This window comes from Heptranchias perlo, unplaced genomic scaffold, assembly GCF_035084215.1.
Source record: "Heptranchias perlo isolate sHepPer1 unplaced genomic scaffold, sHepPer1.hap1 HAP1_SCAFFOLD_318, whole genome shotgun sequence".
NCBI lineage: Eukaryota > Metazoa > Chordata > Chondrichthyes > Hexanchiformes > Hexanchidae > Heptranchias > Heptranchias perlo.
In genome coordinates, this window is record NW_027139330.1 from 77,121 (window position 1) to 95,942 (window position 18,822).

Genomic DNA, 18,822 nt, shown 5'->3' on the forward strand with positions numbered 1-18,822 from the left:
AAAGAGAACGGAGCTGTGCAGAAAGAGAACGGAGCTGTGCAGAAAGAGAACGGAGCTGTGCAGAAAGAGAACGGAGCTGTGCAGAAAGTTAAGGGAGCAGAGAAGAGAGCATAGAGCAGAGGGTGGAGAGCAGGGGGAGAAGAGAAAAGAGAAGACAGCGGAGGGGGAAGTGAGGGGAGCGGAGGGGGAAGTGAGGGGAGCGGAGGGGGAAGTGAGGGGAGCGGAGGGGGAAGTGAGGGGAGCGGAGGGGGAAGTGAGGGGAGCGGAGGGGGAAGTGAGGGGAGCGGAGGGTGAAGTGAGGGGAGCGGAGAGGGAAGTGAGAGGAGCGGAGAGCAGGAGGAAAGTGAAGAGAGCGGGGCAAAAAGGGAGGAGAGGACAGAGACGAGAGCAGAGAGATAGAGTAGAGAGAAGAGAGCTGTGCAGAAACAAGGGAGCTGAGAGGAAAGAGACGGGAGTTGAGAGGAAAGAGAAAAGAGGAAAGAGAAGAGGGCCAGGGGCAGGGGGCAGGGAGGAAAGAGAAGAGAGAAGAGAGAAGAGACCAGAGAGGACTGTGTACAGAGCAGAGAGACTGGGGAAGAGAACGTAAAGGATGGAGACGAGAGTAGAGAGAATAGGGAAGAGTGCAGAGGGGAAAGAAACAAAAGCAGAGAGTAAAGAGAATTGTGCAGGAAGAGGAGAGCAGGGAGGACAGAGAAGATCGCAGAGAGCACAGGGAGGACAGAGAAGAGAGCACGGGGAGGACAGAGAAGAGAGCACAGGGAGGACAGAGAAGAGAGCACAGGGAGGACAGAGAAGAGAGCACAGGGAGGACAGAGAAGAGAGCACAGGGAGGACAGAGAAGAGAGCACAGGGAGGACAGAGAAGAGAGCACAGGGAGGACAGAGAAGAGAGCACAGGGAGGACAGAGAAGAGAGCACAGGGAGGACAGAGAAGACAGCACAGGGAGGACAGAGAAGAGAGCACAGGGAGGACAGAGAAGAGAGCACAGGGAGGACAGAGAAGAGAGCACAGGGAGGACAGAGAAGACAGCACAGGGAGGACAGAGAAGAGAGCACAGGGAGGACAGAGAAGAGAGCACAGGGAGGACAGAGAAGAGAGCACAGGGAGGACAGAGAAGAGAGTACAGGGAGGACAGAGAAGAGAGCACAGGGAGGACAGAGTAGAGAGCACAGGGAGGACAGAGAAGAGAGCACAGGGAGGACAGAGAAAAGAGCACAGGGAGGACAGAGAAGGCAGCAGAGAGAACAGAGCAAAGTGAAGAGAGCAAAGAGCATAGGTCAGGGAGCAGAGAGGAGAGCAGAGAGGACAGAGACCACAGAGGACAGAAGAGATAGCATATAGAGGACAGAGAAGAGAGCACAGAGGACAGAGACCAGAGAGGACAGAAGAGATAGCACATAGAGGACAGAGAAGAGAGCAGAGAGGACAGAGAAAGGAGCAGATAAAAAGGATCCGAGAGCGGAGAGGGAAGTGAAGGGAGCGGAGAGTGAAGTGAAGAGAGCAGACAGGGAAGAGAGAGGAGCAGACTGGAAAGAGATGAGAGCAGACTGGAAAGAGATGAGAGCAGACGGAAAAGAGAAGGGAGCAGAGATGAATGAGGAGAGAATAGATTGGAAAGAGAAGAGAGCTGAGCAGAAAGAGAGCTGAGCAGAAAGAGAGCTGAGCTGTGAAGAAAGAGAACGGAGCTGTGCAGAAAGAGAACGGAGCTGTGCAGAAAGAGAACGGAGCTGTGCAGAAAGTTAAGGGAGCAGAGAGCATAGAGCAGAGGGTGGAGAGCAGGGGGAGAAGAGAACAGAGAAGACAGCGGAGGGGAAAGTGAGGGGAGCGGAGGGGGAAGTGAGGGGAGCGGAGGGGGAAGTGAGGGGAGCGGAGGGGGAAGTGAGGGGAGCGGAGGGGGAAGTGAGGGGAGCGGAGACGGAAGTGAGGGGAGCGGAGGGGGAAGTGAGGGGAGCGGAGGGGGAAGTGAGGGGAGCGGAGGGGGAAGTGAGGGGAGCGGAGGGGGAAGTGAGGGTAGCGGAGAGGGAAGTGAGGGGAGCGGAGAGGGAAGTGAGGGGAGCGGAGAGGGAAGTGAGGGCAGCGGAGAGCAGGAGGAAAGTGAAGAGAGTGTGGCAAAAAGGGAGGATAGGACAGAGACGAGAGCAGAGAGATAGAGTAGAGAGAAGAGAGCTGTGCAGAAACAAGGGAGCTGAGAGGAAAGAGACGGGAGTTGAGAGGAAAGAGAAAAGAGGAAAGAGAAGAGGGCAGGGGGCAGGGAGGAAAGAGAAGATCGCAGAGAGCACAGGGAGGACAGAGAAGAGAGCACAGGGAGGACAGAGAAGAGAGCACAGGGAGGACAGAGAAGAGAGCACAGGGAGGACAGAGAAGAGAGAATAGAGTGGAAAGAGAAGACAGCTGAGCAGAAAGAGAGCTGAGCTGTGAAGAAAGAGAACGGAGCTGTGAAGAAAGAGAACGGAGCTGTGCAGAAAGAGAACGGAGCTGTGCAGAAAGAGAACGGAGCTGTGCAGAAAGAGAACGGAGCTGTGCAGAAAGAGAACGGAGCTGTGCAGGAAGAGAACGGAGCTGTGAAGAAAGAGAACGGAGCTGTGAATAAAGAGAACGGAGCTGTGCAGAAAGAGAGCTGAGCTGTGAAGAAAGAGAACGGAGCTGTGCAGAAAGAGAACGGAGCTGTGCAGAAAGTTAAGGGAGCAGAGAGCATAGAGCAGAGGGTGGAGAGCAGGGGGAGAAGAGAAAAGAGAAGACAGCGGAGGGGGAAGTGAGGGGAGCGGAGGGGGAAGTGAGGGGAGCGGAGGGGGAAGTGAGGGGAGCGGAGGGGGAAGTGAGGGGAGCGGAGGGGGAAGTGAGGGGAGCGGAGGGGGAAGTGAGGGGAGCGGAGGGGGAAGTGAGGGGAGCGGAGGGGGAAGTGAGGGGAGCGGAGGGGGAAGTGAGGGGAGCGGAGAGCAGGAGGAAAGTGAAGAGAGCGGGGCAAAAAGGGAGGAGAGGACAGAGACGAGAGCAGAGAGATAGAGTAGAGAGAAGAGAGCTGTGCAGAAACAAGGGAGCTGAGAGGAAAGAGAAAAGAGGAAAGAGAAGAGGGCAGGGGGCAGGGAGGAAAGAGAAGATCGCAGAGAACACAGGGAGGACAGAGAAGAGAGCACAGGGAGGACAGAGAAGAGAGCACAGGGAGGACAGAGAAGAGAGCACAGGGAGGACAGAGAAGAGAGCACAGGGAGGACAGAGAAGAGAGCACAGGGAGGACAGAGAAGAGAGCACAGGGGGAAGTGAGGGGAGCGGAGGGGGAAGTGAGGGGAGCGGAGGGGGAAGTGAGGGGAGCGGAGGGGGAAGTGAGGGGAGCGGAGGGGGAAGTGAGGGGAGCGGAGGGGGAAGTGAGGGGAGCGGAGGGGGAAGTGAGGGGAGCGGAGAGCAGGAGGAAAGTGAAGAGAGCGGGGCAAAAAGGGAGGAGAGGACAGAGACGAGAGCAGAGAGATAGAGTAGAGAGAAGAGAGCTGTGCAGAAACAAGGGAGCTGAGAGGAAAGAGAAAAGAGGAAAGAGAAGAGGGCAGGGGGCAGGGAGGAAAGAGAAGATCGCAGAGAACACAGGGAGGACAGAGAAGAGAGCACAGGGAGGACAGAGAAGAGAGCACAGGGAGGACAGAGAAGAGAGCACAGGGAGGACAGAGAAGAGAGCACAGGGAGGACAGAGAAGAGAGCACAGGGAGGACAGAGAAGAGAGCACAGGGAGGACAGAGAAGAGAGCACAGGGAGGACAGAGAAGAGAGCACAGGGAGGACAGAGAAGAGAGCACAGGGAGGACAGAGAAGAGAGCACAGGGAGGGCAGAGAAGAGGGCACAGGGAGGACAGAGAAGAGGGCACAGGGAGGACAGAGAAGAGGGCACAGGGAGGACAGAGAAGAGGGCACAGGGAGGACAGAGAAGAGAGCACAGGGAGGACAGAGAAGAGAGCACAGGGAGGACAGAGAAGAGAGCACAGGGAGGACAGAGAAGAGAGCACAGGGAGGACAGAGAAGAGAGCACAGGGAGGACAGAGAAGAGAGCACAGGGAGGACAGAGAAGAGAGCACAGGGAGGACAGAGAAGAGAGCACAGGGAGGACAGAGAAAAGAGCACAGGGAGGACAGAGAAGAGAGCACAGGGAGGACAGAGAAGAGGGCACAGGGAGGACAGAGAAGAGGGCACAGGGAGGACAGAGAAGAGGGCACAGGGAGGACAGAGAAGAGGGCACAGGGAGGACAGAGAAGAGGGCACAGGGAGGACAGAGAAGAGGGCACAGGGAAGACAGAGAAGAGGGCACAGGGAGGACAGAGAAGAGGGCACAGGGAGGACAGAGAAGAGGGCACAGGGAGGACAGAGAAGAGGGCACAGGGAGGACAGAGAAGAGGGCACAGGGAGGACAGAGAAGAGGGCACAGGGAGGACAGAGAAGAGGGCACAGGGAGGACAGAGAAGAGGGCACAGGGAGGACAGAGAAGAGGGCACAGGGAGCTGTGAAGAAAGAGAACGGAGCTGTGAATAAAGAGAACGGAGCTGTGCAGAAGAGAGCTGAGCTGTGAAGAAAGAGAACGGAGCTGTGCAGAAAGAGAACGGAGCTGTGCAGAAAGTTAAGGGAGCAGAGAGCATAGAGCACAGGGTGGAGAGCAGGGGGAGAAGAGAAAAGGGAAGACAGCGGAGGGGGAAGTGAGGGGAGCGGAGGGGGAAGTGAGGGGAGCGGAGGGGGAAGTGAGGGGAGCGGAGGGGGAAGTGAGGGGAGCGGAGGGGGAAGTGAGGGGAGCGGAGGGGGAAGTGAGGGGAGCGGAGGGGGAAGTGAGGGGAGCGGAGGGGGAAGTGAGGGGAGCGGAGGGGGAAGTGAGGGGAGCGGAGGGGGAAGTGAGGGGAGCGGAGGGGGAAGTGAGGGGAGCGGAGAGCAGGAGGAAAGTGAAGAGAGCGGGGCAAAAAGGGAGGAGAGGACAGAGACGAGAGCAGAGAGATAGAGTAGAGAGAAGAGAGCTGTGCAGAAACAAGGGAGCTGAGAGGAAAGAGAAAAGAGGAAAGAGAAGAGGGCAGGGGGCAGGGAGGAAAGAGAAGATCGCAGAGAACACAGGGAGGACTGAGAAGAGAGCACAGGGAGGACAGAGAAGAGAGCACAGGGAGGACAGAGAAGAGAGCACAGGGAGGACAGAGAAGAGAGCACAGGGAGGACAGAGAAGAGAGCACAGGGAGGACAGAGAAGAGAGCACAGGGAGGACAGAGAAGAGAGCACAGGGAGGACAGAGAAGAGAGCACAGGTAGGACAGAGAAGAGAGCACAGGGAGGACAGAGAAGAGAGCACAGGGAGGACAGAGAAGAGGGCACAGGGAGGACAGAGAAGAGGGCACAGGGAGGACAGAGAAGAGGGCACAGGGAGGACAGAGAAGAGGGCACAGGGAGGACAGAGAAGAGGGCACAGGGAGGACAGAGAAGAGGGCACAGGGAAGACAGAGAAGAGGGCACAGGGAGGACAGAGAAGAGGGCACAGGGAGGACAGAGAAGAGGGCACAGGGAGGACAGAGAAGAGGGCACAGGGAGGACAGAGAAGAGGGCACAGGGAGGACAGAGAAGAGGGCACAGGGAGGACAGAGAAGAGGGCACAGGGAGGACAGAGAAGAGGGCACAGGGAGGACAGAGAAGAGGGCACAGGGAGGACAGAGAAGAGAGCACAGGGAGGACAGAGAAGAGAGCACAGGGAGGACAGAGAAGAGAGCACAGGGAGGACAGAGAAGAGAGCACAGGGAGGACAGAGAAGAGAGCACAGGGAGGACAGAGAAGCGAGCACAGGGAGGACAGAGAAGAGAGCACGGGGAGGACAGAGAAGTGAGCACAGGGAGGACAGAAAAGAGGGCACAGGGAGGACAGAGAAGAGGGCACAGGGAGGACAGAGAAGAGGGCACAGGGAAGACAGAGAAGAGGGCACAGGGAGGACAGAGAAGAGGGCACAGGGAGGACAGAGAAGAGGGCACAGGGAGGACAGAGAAGAGGGCACAGGGAGGACAGAGAAGAGAGCACAGGGAGGACAGAGAAGAGAGCACAGGGAGGACAGAGAAGAGAGCACAGGGAGGACAGAGAAGAGGGCACAGGGAGGACAGAGAAGAGGGCACAGGGAGGACAGAGAAGAGGGCACAGGGAGGACAGAGAAGAGGGCACAGGGAGGACAGAGAAGAGGGCACAGGGAGGACAGAGAAGAGGGCACAGGGAAGACAGAGAAGAGGGCACAGGGAGGACAGAGAAGAGGGCACAGGGAGGACAGAGAAGAGGGCACAGGGAGGACAGAGAAGAGGGCACAGGGAGGACAGAGAAGAGGGCACAGGGAGGACAGAGAAGAGGGCACAGGGAGGACAGAGAAGAGGGCACAGGGAGGACAGAGAAGAGGGCACAGGGAGGACAGAGAAGAGGGCACAGGGAGGACAAAGAAGAGAGCACAGGGAGGACAGAGAAGAGAGCACAGGGAGGACAGAGAAGAGAGCACAGGGAGGACAGAGAAGAGAGCACAGGGAGGACAGAGAAGAGAGCACAGGGAGGACAGAGAAGCGAGCACAGGGAGGACAGAGAAGAGAGCACGGGGAGGACAGAGAAGTGAGCACAGGGAGGACAGAAAAGAGAGCACACGGAGGACAGAGAAGAGAGCACAGGGAGGACAGAGAAGAGAGCTCAGGGAGGACAGAGCAGACAGCACAGGGAGGACAGAGAAGACAGCACAGGGAGGACAGAGAAGAGAGCACAGGGAGGACAGAGAAGAGAGCACAGGGAGGACAGAGAAAAGAGCACAGGGAGGACAGAGAAGAGAGCACAGGGAGGACAGAGAAGAGAGCACAGGGAGGACAGAGAAGAGAGCACAGGGAGGACAGAGAAGAGAGCACAGAGCGGATTGAGAAGAGTGCACAGGGAGGACAGAGAAGAGAGCACAGGGAGGACAGAGAAGAGAGCACAGGGAGGACAGAGAAGAGAGCACAGGGAGGACAGAGAAGAGAGCACAGGGAGGACAGAGAAGAGAGCACAGGGAGGACAGAGAAGAGAGCACAGGGAGGACAGAGAAGAGAGCACAGGGAGGACAGAGAAGAGAGCACAGGGAGGACAGAGAAGAGAGCACAGGGAGGACAGAGAAGAGAGCATAGAGGACAGAGACCAGAGAGGACAGAAGAGATAGCACATAGAGGACAGAGAAGAGAGCAGAGAGGACAGAGAAAGGAACAGATAAAAAGGATACGAGAGCGGAGAGGGAAGTGAAGGGAGCGGAGAGGGAAGTGAAGAGAGCAGAGAGGAAAGACAGCAGAGCGGAAAGTGAAGGGAGCAGACAGGGAAGAGAGAGGAGCAGACTGGAAAGAGATGAGAGCAGACTGGAAAGAGATGAGAGCAGACGGAAAAGGGAAGGGAGCAGAGATGAATGAGGAGAGAATAGAGTGTAAAGAGAAGAGAGCTGAGCAGAAAGAGAGCTGAGCTGTGAAGAAAGAGAACGGAGCTGTGCAGAAAGAGAACGGAGCTGTGAAGAAAGAGAACGGAGCTGTGAAGAAAGAGAACGGAGCTGTGAAGAAAGAGAACGGAGCTGTGCAGAAAGAGAACGGAGCTGTGCAGAAAGAGAACGGAGCTGTGCAGAAAGAGAACGGAGCTGTGCAGAAAGAGAACGGAGCTGTGCAGAAAGAGAACGGAGCTGTGCAGAAAGAGAACGGAGCTGTGCAGAAAGAGAACGGAGCTGTGCAGAAAGAGAACGGAGCTGTGCAGAAAGAGAACAGAGCTGTGCAGAAAGTTAAGGGAGCAGAGAAGAGAGCATAGAGCAGAGGGTGGAGAGCAGGGGGAGAAGAGAAAAGAGAAGACAGCGGAGGGGGAAGTGAGGGGAGCGGAGGGGGAAGTGAGGGGAGCGGAGGGGGAAGTGAGGGGAGCGGAGGGGGAAGTGAGGGGAGCGGAGGGGGAAGTGAGGGGAGCGGAGGGGGAAGTGAGGGGAGCGGAGAGGGAAGTGAGGGGAGCGGAGGGTGAAGTGAGGGGAGCGGAGAGGGAAGTGAGGGGAGCGGAGAGCAGGAGGAAAGTGAAGAGAGCGGGGCAAAAAGGGAGGAGAGGACAGAGACGAGAGCAGAGAGATAGAGTAGAGAGAAGAGAGCTGTGCAGAAACAAGGGAGCTGAGAGGAAAGAGACGGGAGTTGAGAGGAAAGAGAAAAGAGGAAAGAGAAGAGGGCCAGGGGCAGGGGGCAGGGAGGAAAGAGAAGAGAGAAGAGAGAAGAGACCAGAGAGGACTGTGTACAGAGCAGAGAGACTGGGGAAGAGAACGTAAAGGATGGAGACGAGAGTAGAGAGAATAGGGAAGAGTGCAGAGGGGAAAGAAACAAAAGCAGAGAGTAAAGAGAATTGTGCAGGAAGAGGAGAGCAGGGAGGACAGAGAAGATCGCAGAGAGCACAGGGAAGACAGAGAAGAGAGCACGGGGAGGACAGAGAAGAGAGCACGGGGAGGACATAGAAGAGAGCACGGGGAGGACAGAGAAGAGAGCACGGGGAGGACAGAGAAGAGAGCACGGGGATGACAGAGAAGAGAGCACAGGGAGGACAGAGAAGAGAGCAAAGGGAGGACAGAGAAGAGAGCACAGGGAGGACAGAGAAGAGGGCACAGGGAGGACAGAGAAGAGAGCACAGGGAGGACAGAGAAGAGAGCACGGGAGGACAGAGAAGAGGGCACAGGGAGGACAGAGAAGAGGGCAAAGGGAGGACAGAGAAGAGGGCACAGGGAGGACAGAGAAGAGAGCACAGGGAGGACAGAGAAGAGAGCACAGGGAGGACAGAGAAGAGAGCACACGGAGGACAGAGAAGAGAGCACAGGGAGGACAGAGAAGAGAGCACAGGGAGGACAGAGAAGAGAGCACAGGGAGGACAGAGAAGAGAGCACAAGGAGGACAGAGAAGAGAGCACAGGGAGTACAGAGAAGAGAGCACACGGAGGACAGAGAAGAGAGGACAGGGAGGACAGAGAAGAGAGCACAGGGAGGACAGAGAAGAGAGCACAGGGAGGACAGAGAAGAGAGCACAGGGAGGACAGAGAAGAGAGCACAGGGAGGACAGAGAAGAGAGCTCAGGGAGGACAGAGAAGACAGCACAGGGAGGACAGAGAAGAGAGCACAGGGAGGACAGAGAAGAGAGCACAGGGAGGACAGAGAAGAGAGCACAGGGCGGATTGAGAAGAGTGCACAGGGAGGACAGAGAAGAGAGCACAGGGAGGACAGAGAAGAGAGCACAGGGAGGACAGAGAAGAGAGCACAGGGAGGACAGAGAAGAGAGCACAGGGAGGACAGAGAAGAGAGCACAGGGAGGACAGAGAAGAGAGCACAGGGAGGACAGAGAAGAGAGCACAGGGAGGACAGAGAAGAGAGCACAGGGAGGACAGAGAAGAGAGCACAGTGAGGACAGAGAAGAGAGCATAGAGGACAGAGACCAGAGAGGACAGAAGAGATAGCACATAGAGGACAGAGAAGAGAGCAGAGAGGACAGAGAAAGGAACAGATAAAAAGGATACGAGAGCGGAGAGGGAAGTGAAGGGAGCGGAGAGGGAAGTGAAGAGAGCAGAGAGGAAAGACAGCAGAGCGGAAAGTGAAGGGAGCAGACAGGGAAGAGAGAGGAGCAGACTGGAAAGAGATGAGAGCAGACTGGAAAGAGATGAGAGCAGACGGAAAAGGGAAGGGAGCAGAGATGAATGAGGAGAGAATAGAGTGTAAAGAGAAGAGAGCTGAGCAGAAAGAGAGCTGAGCTGTGAAGAAAGAGAACGGAGCTGTGCAGAAAGAGAACGGAGCTGTGAAGAAAGAGAACGGAGCTGTGCAGAAAGAGAACGGAGCTGTGCAGAAAGAGAACGGAGCTGTGCAGAAAGAGAACGGAGCTGTGCAGAAAGAGAACGGAGCTGTGCAGAAAGAGAACGGAGCTGTGCAGAAAGAGAACGGAGCTGTGCAGAAAGAGAACGGAGCTGTGCAGAAAGAGAACGGAGCTGTGCAGAAAGAGAACGGAGCTGTGCAGAAAGTTAAGGGAGCAGAGAAGAGAGCATAGAGCAGAGGGTGGAGAGCAGGGGGAGAAGAGAAAAGAGAAGACAGCGGAGGGGGAAGTGAGGGGAGCGGAGGGGGAAGTGAGGGGAGCGGAGGGGGAAGTGAGGGGAGCGGAGGGGGAAGTGAGGGGAGCGGAGGGGGAAGTGAGGGGAGCGGAGGGGGAAGTGAGGGGAGCGGAGAGGGAAGTGAGGGGAGCGGAGGGTGAAGTGAGGGGAGCGGAGAGGGAAGTGAGGGGAGCGGAGAGCAGGAGGAAAGTGAAGAGAGCGGGGCAAAAAGGGAGGAGAGGACAGAGACGAGAGCAGAGAGATAGAGTAGAGAGAAGAGAGCTGTGCAGAAACAAGGGAGCTGAGAGGAAAGAGACGGGAGTTGAGAGGAAAGAGAAAAGAGGAAAGAGAAGAGGGCCAGGGGCAGGGGGCAGGGAGGAAAGAGAAGAGAGAAGAGAGAAGAGACCAGAGAGGACTGTGTACAGAGCAGAGAGACTGGGGAAGAGAACGTAAAGGATGGAGACGAGAGTAGAGAGAATAGGGAAGAGTGCAGAGGGGAAAGAAACAAAAGCAGAGAGTAAAGAGAATTGTGCAGGAAGAGGAGAGCAGGGAGGACAGAGAAGATCGCAGAGAGCACAGGGAGGACAGAGAAGAGAGCACGGGGAGGACAGAGAAGAGAGCACGGGGAGGACATAGAAGAGAGCACGGGGAGGACAGAGAAGAGAGCACGGGGAGGACAGAGAAGAGAGCACGGGGATGACAGAGAAGAGAGCACAGGGAGGACAGAGAAGAGAGCAAAGGGAGGACAGAGAAGAGAGCACAGGGAGGACAGAGAAGAGGGCACAGGGAGGACAGAGAAGAGAGCACAGGGAGGACAGAGAAGAGAGCACGGGAGGACAGAGAAGAGGGCACAGGGAGGACAGAGAAGAGGGCAAAGGGAGGACAGAGAAGAGGGCACAGGGAGGACAGAGAAGAGAGCACAGGGAGGACAGAGAAGAGAGCACAGGGAGAACAGAGAAGAGAGCACACGGAGGACAGAGACGAGAGCACAGGGAGGACAGAGAAGAGAGCACAGGGAGGACAGAGAAGAGAGCACAGGGAGGACAGAGAAGCGAGCACAAGGAGGACAGAGAAGAGAGCACAGGGAGTACAGAGAAGAGAGCACACGGAGGACAGAGAAGAGAGGACAGGGAGGACAGAGAAGAGAGCACAGGGAGGACAGAGAAGAGAGCACAGGGAGGACAGAGAAGAGAGCACAGGGAGGACAGAGAAGAGAGCACAGGGAGGACAGAGAAGAGAGCTCAGGGAGGACAGAGAAGACAGCACAGGGAGGACAGAGAAGAGAGCACAGGGAGGACAGAGAAGAGAGCACAGGGAGGACAGAGAAGAGAGCACAGGGAGGACAGAGAAGAGAGCACAGAGAGGACAGAGTAGAGAGCACAGGGAGGACAGAGAAGAGAGCACAGGGAGGACAGAGAAGAGAGCACAGGGAGGACAGAGAAGAGAGCTCAGGGAGGACAGAGAAGAGAGCACAGGGAGGACAGAGAAGAGAGCACAGGGAGGACAGAGAAGAGAGCACAGGGAGGACAGAGAAGAGAGCACAGGGAGGACAGAGAAGAGAGCACAGGGAGGACAGAGAAGAGAGCACAGGGAGGACAGAGAAGAGAGCACAGGGAGGACAGAGAAGAGAGCATAGAGGACAGAGACCAGAGAGGACAGAAGAGATAGCACATAGAGGACAGAGAAGAGAGCAGAGAGGACAGAGAAAGGAACAGATAAAAAGGATACGAGAGCGGAGAGGGAAGTGAAGGGAGCGGAGAGGGAAGGGAAGAGAGCAGAGAGGAAAGACAGCAGAGCGGAAAGTGAAGGGAGCAGACAGGGAAGAGAGAGGAGCAGACTGGAAAGAGATGAGAGCAGACTGGAAAGAGATGAGAGCAGACGGAAAAGGGAAGGGAGCAGAGATGAATGAGGAGAGAATAGAGTGGAAAGAGAAGAGAGCTGAGCAGAAAGAGAGCTGAGCTGTGAAGAAAGAGAACGGAGCTGTGCAGAAAGAGAACGGAGCTGTGAAGAAAGAGAACGGAGCTGTGAAGAAAGAGAACGGAGCTGTGAAGAAAGAGAACGGAGCTGTGCAGAAAGAGAACGGAGCTGTGCAGAAAGAGAACGGAGCTGTGCAGAAAGAGAACGGAGCTGTGCAGAAAGAGAACGGAGCTGTGCAGAAAGAGAACGGAGCTGTGCAGAAAGAGAACGGAGCTGTGCAGAAAGAGAACGGAGCTGTGCAGAAAGAGAACGGAGCTGTGCAGAAAGAGAACGGAGCTGTGCAGAAAGAGAACGGAGCTGTGCAGAAAGAGAACGGAGCTGTGCAGAAAGAGAACGGAGCTGTGCAGAAAGAGAACGGAGCTGTGCAGAAAGAGAACGGAGCTGTGCAGAAAGTTAAGGGAGCAGAGAAGAGAGCACAGAGCAGGGGGAGAAGAGAAAAGAGAAGACAGCGGAGGGGGAAGTGAGGGGAGCGGAGGGGGAAGTGAGGGGAGCGGAGGGGGAAGTGAGGGGAGCGGAGGGGGAAGTGAGGGGAGCGGAGGGGGAAGTGAGGGGAGCGGAGGGGGAAGTGAAGGGAGCGGAGAGGGAAGTGAGGGGAGCGGAGGGTGAAGTGAGGGGAGCGGAGAGGGAAGTGAGGGGAGCGGAGAGCAGGAGGAAAGTGAAGAGAGCGGGGCAAAAAGGGAGGAGAGGACAGAGACGAGAGCAGAGAGATAGAGTAGAGAGAAGAGAGCTGTGCAGAAACAAGGGAGCTGAGAGGAAAGAGACGGGAGTTGAGAGGAAAGAGAAAAGAGGAAAGAGAAGAGGGCCGGGGGCAGGGGGCAGGGAGGAAAGAGAAGAGAGAAGAGAGAAGAGACCAGAGAGGACTGTGTACAGAGCAGAGAGACTGGGGAAGAGAACGTAAAGGATGGAGAAGAGAGTAGAGAGAATAGGGAAGAGTGCAGAGGGGAAAGAAACAAAAGCAGAGAGTAAAGAGAATTGTGCAGGAAAAGGAGAGCAGGGAGTACAGAGAAGATCGCAGAGAGCACAGGGAGGACAGAGAAGAGAGCACGGGGAGGACAGAGAAGAGAGCACAGGGAGGACAGAGAAGAGGGCACAGGGAGGACAGAGAAGAGGGCACAGGGAGGACAGAGAAGAGGGCACAGGGAGGACAGAGAAGAGAGCAGAGGGAGGACAGAGAAGAGAGCACAGGGAGGACAGAGAAGAGAGCACAGGGAGGACAGAGAAGAGAGCACAGGGAGGACAGAGAAGAGAGCACAGGGAGGACAGAGAAGTGAGCACAGGGAGGACAGAGAAGTGAGCACAGGGAGGACAGAGAAGTGAGCACAGGGAGGACAGAGAAGTGAGCACGGGGAGGACAGAGAAGAGAGCACGGGGAGGACAGGGAAGAGAGCACGGGGAGGACAGAGAAGAGAGCACGGGGAGGACAGAGAAGAGAGCACGGGGAGGACAGAGAAGAGAGCACGGGGAGGACAGAGAAGAGAGCACGGGGAGGACAGAGAAGAGAGCACGGGGAGGACAGAGAAGAGAGCACGGGGAGGACAGAGAAGAGAGCACGGGGAGGGCAGAGAAGAGAGCACGGGGAGGACAGAGAAGAGAGCACGGGGAGGACAGAGAAGAGAGCACGGGGAGGACAGAGAAGAGAGCACGGGGAGGACAGAGAAGAGAGCACGGGGAGGACAGAGAAGAGAGCACGGGGAGGACAGAGAAGAGAGCACAGGGAGGACAGAGAAGAGAGCACGGGGAGGACAGAGAAGAGAGCACGGGGAGGACAGAGAAGAGAGCACACGGAGGACAGAGAAGAGAGCACGGGGAGGACAGAGAAGAGAGCACGGGGAGGACAGAGAAGAGAGCACGGAGAGGACAGAGAAGAGAGCAAGGGGAGGACAGAGAAGAGAGCACGGGGAGGACAGTGAAGAGAGCACGGTGAGGACAGAGAAGAGAGCACGGGGAGGACAGAGAAGAGAACACGGGGAGGACAGAGAAGAGAGCACGGGGAGGACAGAGAAGAGAGCACGGGGAGGACATAGAAGAGAGCACGGGGAGGACAGAGAAGAGAGCACGGGGAGGACAGAGAAGAGAGCACGGGGAGGACAGAGAAGAGAGCACGGGGATGACAGAGAAGAGAGCACAGGGAGGACAGAGAAGAGAGCACAGGAAGGACAGAGAAGAGAGCTCAGGGAGGACAGAGAAGAGAGCACAGGGAGGACAGAGAAGAGAGCACAGGGAGGACAGAGAAGAGAGCACAGGGAGGACAGAGAAGAGAGCACAGGGAGGACAGAGAAGAGAGCACAGGGAGGACAGAGAAGAGAGCACAGGGAGGACAGAGAAGAGAGCACAGGGAGGACAGAGAAGAGAGCATAGAGGACAGAGACCAGAGAGGACAGAAGAGATAGCACATAGAGGACAGAGAAGAGAGCAGAGAGGACAGAGAAAGGAACAGATAAAAAGGATACGAGAGCGGAGAGGGAAGTGAAGGGAGCGGAGAGGGAAGGGAAGAGAGCAGAGAGGAAAGACAGCAGAGCGGAAAGTGAAGGGAGCAGACAGGGAAGAGAGAGGAGCAGACTGGAAAGAGATGAGAGCAGACTGGAAAGAGATGAGAGCAGACGGAAAAGGGAAGGGAGCAGAGATGAATGAGGAGAGAATAGAGTGGAAAGAGAAGAGAGCTGAGCAGAAAGAGAGCTGAGCTGTGAAGAAAGAGAACGGAGCTGTGCAGAAAGAGAACGGAGCTGTGAAGAAAGAGAACGGAGCTGTGAAGAAAGAGAACGGAGCTGTGAAGAAAGAGAACGGAGCTGTGCAGAAAGAGAACGGAGCTGTGCAGAAAGAGAACGGAGCTGTGCAGAAAGAGAACGGAGCTGTGCAGAAAGAGAACGGAGCTGTGCAGAAAGAGAACGGAGCTGTGCAGAAAGAGAACGGAGCTGTGCAGAAAGAGAACGGAGCTGTGCAGAAAGAGAACGGAGCTGTGCAGAAAGAGAACGGAGCTGTGCAGAAAGAGAACGGAGCTGTGCAGAAAGAGAACGGAGCTGTGCAGAAAGAGAACGGAGCTGTGCAGAAAGAGAACGGAGCTGTGCAGAAAGAGAACGGAGCTGTGCAGAAAGAGAACGGAGCTGTGCAGAAAGAGAACGGAGCTGTGCAGAAAGTTAAGGGAGCAGAGAAGAGAGCACAGAGCAGGGGGAGAAGAGAAAAGAGAAGACAGCGGAGGGGGAAGTGAAGGGAGCGGAGGGGGAAGTGAGGGGAGCGGAGGGGGAAGTGAGGGGAGCGGAGGGGGAAGTGAGGGGAGCGGAGGGGGAAGTGAGGGGAGCGGAGGGGGAAGTGAGGGGAGCGGAGGGGGAAGTGAAGGGAGCGGAGAGGGAAGTGAGGGGAGCGGAGGGTGAAGTGAGGGGAGCGGAGAGGGAAGTGAGGGGAGCGGAGAGCAGGAGGAAAGTGAAGAGAGCGGGGCAAAAAGGGAGGAGAGGACAGAGACGAGAGCAGAGAGATAGAGTAGAGAGAAGAGAGCTGTGCAGAAACAAGGGAGCTGAGAGGAAAGAGACGGGAGTTGAGAGGAAAGAGAAAAGAGGAAAGAGAAGAGGGCCGGGGGCAGGGGGCAGGGAGGAAAGAGAAGAGAGAAGAGAGAAGAGACCAGAGAGGACTGTGTACAGAGCAGAGAGACTGGGGAAGAGAACGTAAAGGATGGAGAAGAGAGTAGAGAGAATAGGGAAGAGTGCAGAGGGGAAAGAAACAAAAGCAGAGAGTGAAGAGAATTGTGCAGGAAAAGGAGAGCAGGGAGTACAGAGAAGATCGCAGAGAGCACAGGGAGGACAGAGAAGAGAGCACGGGGAGGACAGAGAAGAGAGCACAGGGAGGACAGAGAAGAGGGCACAGGGAGGACAGAGAAGAGGGCACAGGGAGGACAGAGAAGAGGGCACAGGGAGGACAGAGAAGAGAGCAGAGGGAGGACAGAGAAGAGAGCACAGGGAGGACAGAGAAGAGAGCACAGGGAGGACAGAGAAGAGAGCACAGGGAGGACAGAGAAGAGAGCACAGGGAGGACAGAGAAGTGAGCACAGGGAGGACAGAGAAGTGAGCACAGGGAGGACAGAGAAGTGAGCACAGGGAGGACAGAGAAGTGAGCACGGGGAGGACAGAGAAGAGAGCACGGGGAGGACAGGGAAGAGAGCACGGGGAGGACAGAGAAGAGAGCACGGGGAGGACAGAGAAGAGAGCACGGGGAGGACAGAGAAGAGAGCACGGGGAGGACAGAGAAGAGAGCACGGGGAGGACAGAGAAGAGAGCACGGGGAGGACAGAGAAGAGAGCACGGGGAGGACAGAGAAGAGAGCACGGGGAGGGCAGAGAAGAGAGCACGGGGAGGACAGAGAAGAGAGCACGGGGAGGACAGAGAAGAGAGCACGGGGAGGACAGAGAAGAGAGCACGGGGAGGACAGAGAAGAGAGCACGGGGAGGACAGAGAAGAGAGCACGGGGAGGACAGAGAAGAGAGCACAGGGAGGACAGAGAAGAGAGCACGGGGAGGACAGAGAAGAGAGCACGGGGAGGACAGAGAAGAGAGCACACGGAGGACAGAGAAGAGAGCACGGGGAGGACAGAGAAGAGAGCACGGGGAGGACAGAGAAGAGAGCACGGAGAGGACAGAGAAGAGAGCAAGGGGAGGACAGAGAAGAGAGCACGGGGAGGACAGTGAAGAGAGCACGGTGAGGACAGAGAAGAGAGCACGGGGAGGACAGAGAAGAGAACACGGGGAGGACAGAGAAGAGAGCACGGGGAGGACAGAGAAGAGAGCACGGGGAGGACATAGAAGAGAGCACGGGGAGGACAGAGAAGAGAGCACGGGGAGGACAGAGAAGAGAGCACGGGGAGGACAGAGAAGAGAGCACGGGGATGACAGAGAAGAGAGCACAGGGAGGACAGAGAAGAGAGCACAGGGAGGACAGAGAAGAGAGCACAGGGAGGACAGAGAAGAGAGCACAGGGAGGACAGAGAAGAGAGCACAGGGAGGACAGAGAAGAGAGCACGGGAGGACAGAGAAGAGGGCACAGGGAGGACAGAGAAGAGGGCAAAGGGAGGACAGAGAAGAGAGCACAGGGAGGACAGAGAAGAGAGCACAGGGAGGACAGAGAAGAGAGCACAGGGAGGACAGAGAAGAGAGCACACGGAGGACAGAGAAGAGAGCACAGGGAGGACAGAGAAGAGAGCACAGGGAGGACAGAGAAGAGAGCACAGGGAGGACAGAGAAGAGAGCACAAGGAGGACAGAGAAGAGAGCACAGGGAGTACGGAGAAGAGAGCACAGGGAGGACAGAGAAGAGAGCACAGGGAGGACAGAGAAGAGAGCACAGGGAGGACAGAGAAGAGAGCACAGGGAGGACAGAGAAGAGAGCACAGGGAGGACAGAGAAGAGAGCACAGGGAGGACAGAGAAGAGAGCACAGGGAGGACAGAGAAGAGAGCACAGGGAGGACAGAGGAGAGAGCACAGCGAGGACAGAGAAGGCAGCAGAGAGAACAGAGAAGGCAGCAGAGAGAACAGAGCAAAGTGAAGAGAGCAAAGAGCATTGGTCAGGGAGCAGAGAGGGGAGCAGAGAGGACAGAGACCAGAGAGGACAGAAGAGATAGCACATAGAGGACAGAGAAGAGAGCATAGAGGACAGAGACCGGAGAGGACAGAAGAGATAGCACATAGAGGACAGAGAAGAGAGCAGGGAGGACAGAGAAAGGAGCAGATAAAAAGGATACGAGAGTGGAGAGGGAAGTGAAGGGAGCGGAGAGGGAAGTGAAGAGAGCAGAGAGGAAAGACAGCAGAGCGGAAAGTGAAGGGAGCAGACAGGGAAGAGAGAGGAGCAGACTGGAAAGAGATGAGAGCAGACGGAAAAGAGAAGGGAGCAGAGATGAATGAGGAGAGAAGAGAGCTGAGCAGGAAGAGAGCTGAGCAGAAAGAGAGCTGAGCAGAAAGGGAGCTGAGCAGAAAGAGAGCTGAGCAGAAAGAGAGCTGAGCAGAAAGAGAGCTGAGCAGAATGAGAGCTGAGCAGAAAGAGAGCTGAGCAGAAAGAGAGCTGAGCAGAAAGAGAGCTGAGCAGAAAGAGAGCTGAGCAGAAAGAGAACGGAGCAGAAAGAGAACGGAGCTGTGCAGAAAGTTAAGGGAGCAGAGAAGAGAGCATAGAGCAGAGGGCGGAGAGCAGGGGGAGAAGAGAAAAGAGAAGGGAGCGGGGAGGGAAGCGAGGGGAGCGGGGAGGGAAGCGAGGGGAGCGGGGAGGGAAGCGAGGGGAGCGGGGAGGGAAGCGAGGGGAGCGGGGAGGGAAGCCAGGGGAGCGGAGAGGAAAGCGAGGGGAGCGGAGAGGAAAGTGAGGGGAGCGGACAGGCAGAAAAGGGAGCTGGGAAGAGAGAGAAGCGACCAGAGAGGACAGAAAAAAGAGGACAGAGGACAGAGAAGAGACCATAGAGGAAGGAGAATAGAGCAGGGCGTTAAGAGAATTGATCAGAGGGAAGAGAACATTGAGAAGGGAGCAGGGAGGAAAGAGAAGGGAGCAGAGAGGAAAGAGTAGAGTGCAGAGGGAAAAGAAACAAAAGCAGAGAGTAAAGAGAATTGTGCAGGAAGAAGAGAGCAGGGAGGAAAGTGAAGAGAGCAGCGAAGAGAGTGAAGAGTGCAGTCAGACGGGAGCAGAGAGGAATGAGAGGAGAGGAAAGAGAAGCCAGAGATGAAACGGGAGAAGGCAGAAAGCCAAGAGAAGAGAGGAGAGAGAAGAAAGCAGAAAGAAGTTTGCAGATGGAAGAAGGGAGCGGGGAGGAAAGAGAAGAGAGCGGAG

The 18,822-nt window shown here is 56.3% G+C and overlaps 1 pseudogene; it reads left to right on the top strand.

Annotated features, from left to right (window-relative positions):
* Window positions 1–18,822, top strand: part of LOC137311249 (trichohyalin-like) — a 40,869-nt pseudogene that overhangs the window by 12,291 nt on the left and 9,756 nt on the right.